Here is a 2,500-nt window from a genome sequence, read left to right on the forward strand (position 1 = left end):
GGCACACACACACAGTGTGAACCACCGACAGCCATTCTGGGACCGGTGACAGCCGTGCTGGCCCCACTGCCACGACACAGACGGACGCCAGGCCGCGCTCCCCGGCGGGGGGATGGCGTCGAGCCTGACGAACGGAATGTGCAGGGTGGGGGGGAAAGGCCAAGCGCTCCGACGCCGGAGGGCTCCGGAGTCTGAACTTAGGGGGACAAAGAGGACGGGTCCTCTGCGACACCCCAGCCGCGCTCTCGCCAGCCAAGGCGAGTGCGATTGATTGCCAAACGACCCTCAGACAGGCGTGGCCCCGGGAAGAACCCGGGGCCGCAAAGTGCGTTCAAAGTGTCGATGATCAATGTGTCCTGCAATTCACATTAATTCTCGCAGCTAGCTGCGTTCGTCATCGACGCACGAGCCGAGTGATCCACCGTCAAGAGTTGTCTGAGTTTGTTTTAGGTCTCTCCCTCGCCAGAGGAAAGCGACCCGGACCGCACATACGCTCCCCACCTTGAGCTACAGCCACCTGCACGCCGGCGTGCGGGCGGAGCAGGGTGGCGTGAAGCGATGGGGAGCACCATCCTGGTGCGGCCCGCAGAAACATACGTCTATTGGGGGGAGGAGGACAGGGCGCCCAAGAGGCGATGCGTGCCCCAACGCACCGCAGCGACGGAGGCAGGATCACCGCCACCATGTCGCCCGCCTAGTATCACGAGGCGTGCAGCAGCTTTGCCCTAGGAAAAGCAGAGGCGGGAACGGGCACCGGCCATCGGTTCGGCAGCGTCACTGACGCGTGCACGTGGCGGCGTGTCGGCGAGCGGACTTCCTGCGAGGAGGCGGGGGCGGCACTCGCCCGAGCAGACGCCCGCCCGGCCCAGCCACCGCCGAGGTGGACTGGGAGTCGCGGCAACGGCTCGTCATACTCGTTCCCACACTCACAGCGCAGCTTGCCCGCAAGCCACCGACCACCGATCGACGCCAGGCGCCCCGACCGAGAGCGGGATCGCTCGTTCGCCCTGCTGGCAGTTCGCTGGGGATCACTACTGCACGGAGCTCGGAGACCGACGGGCGGCAACTCGAGAGTCTTTAAACCACCACCCCCATCCCGCAAGTGCAAAGAGGCTGTATACGCACAGACGGGTGAGGGGAATAGGTACCCCGTCGGGTTTGAAGGGAGCGTGACTAGATAGCAACGATGTAAACCCAGCCGATTTGGGAGCGAAAGACCGGCGCCTGCATCACCGGCTTCGTTTCCCGTGGCTGGAGAGTACACCGAAACCCTCCGTCTGTCGCGAGCTCCCGACGACGCGGTGCCGCCAAGCAGCAGGGCCGGACCTGGTGTGGCTCCCCTCGTCGATCACAGACCGGTCGGCACTACTGACGAGACGGTGGAACGGGCTTCGCCCCTTGTGACGAAGGGTGATGCGAACCCGCCCGCCCGCGTGCGTTCGGGGTGGACTCGGCAAACGGAGATTTGAAATCGGAAAGTGTCCTCCTGCCCCGCGCAGGTAGGCGCCCAACAGTTGTGGGGGGTTTGGCGGTGACCACGGCTGCAGGGCCTGCTACCCCGACGAGCTCTCCTGCTGGCCCCGAAACCACCCTCGCGAGACAAGTTGAAACGGAAACGGGCGTACCCCCAAGCCGACGATCCTTTCTTATTTGTTACTTTTTTTTTCACTTGCTCGAGTTGTGGCGATTTGGCGGTGACCACGGCTGCAGGGCCTGCTACCCCGACGAGCTCTCCTGCTGGCCCCGAAACCACCCTCGCGAGACAAGTTGAAACGGAAACGGGCGTACCCCCAAGCCGACAGAGATCCTTTCTTATTTGTTACTTTTTTTTTTCACTTGCTCGAGTTGTGGGGGTTTGGCGGTGACCACGGCTGCAGGGCCTGCTACCCCGACGAGCTCTCCTGCTGGCCCCGAAACCACCCTCGCGAGACAAGTTGAAACGGAAACGGGCGTACCCCCAAGCCGACGATCCTTTCTTATTTGTTACTTTTTTTTTTCACTTGCTCGAGTTGTGGGGGTTTGGCGGTGACCACGGCTGCAGGGCCTGCTACCCCGACGAGCTCTCCTGCTGGCCCCGAAACCACCCTCGCGAGACAAGTTGAAACGGAAACGGGCGTACCCCCAAGCCGACGATCCTTTCTTATTTGTTACTTTTTTTTTCACTTGCTCGAGTTGTGGGGGTTTGGCGGTGACCACGGCTGCAGGGCCTGCTACCCCGACGAGCTCTCCTGCTGGCCCCGAAACCACCCTCGCGAGACAAGTTGAAACGGAAACGGGCGTACCCCCAAGCCGACGATCCTTTCTTATTTGTTACTTTTTTTTTCACTTGCTCGAGTTGTGGGGGTTTGGCGGTGACCACGGCTGCAGGGCCTGCTACCCCGACGAGCTCTCCTGCTGGCCCCGAAACCACCCTCGCGAGACAAGTTGAAACGGAAACGGGCGTACCCCCAAGCCGACAGAGATGCTTTCGCTCCTGTTACTTTTTTTTTCACTTGCTCGA

The 2,500-nt window shown here is 62.0% G+C and overlaps 1 non-coding gene across 1 annotated transcript; it reads right to left on the reverse strand.

The window, feature by feature from the left end:
* Positions 1-279: 279 nt before the first annotated feature.
* LOC140472920 (5.8S ribosomal RNA) lies at positions 280-433 on the reverse strand. Its single transcript, XR_011957953.1, has one exon. It is a non-coding gene; the product is annotated as a 5.8S ribosomal RNA (ribosomal RNA).
* Positions 434-2,500: the final 2,067 nt, after the last annotated feature.

The sequence above is a fragment of the Chiloscyllium punctatum genome, unplaced genomic scaffold, assembly GCF_047496795.1.
Source record: "Chiloscyllium punctatum isolate Juve2018m unplaced genomic scaffold, sChiPun1.3 scaffold_468, whole genome shotgun sequence".
Taxonomy (NCBI): Eukaryota; Metazoa; Chordata; class Chondrichthyes; order Orectolobiformes; family Hemiscylliidae; genus Chiloscyllium; species Chiloscyllium punctatum.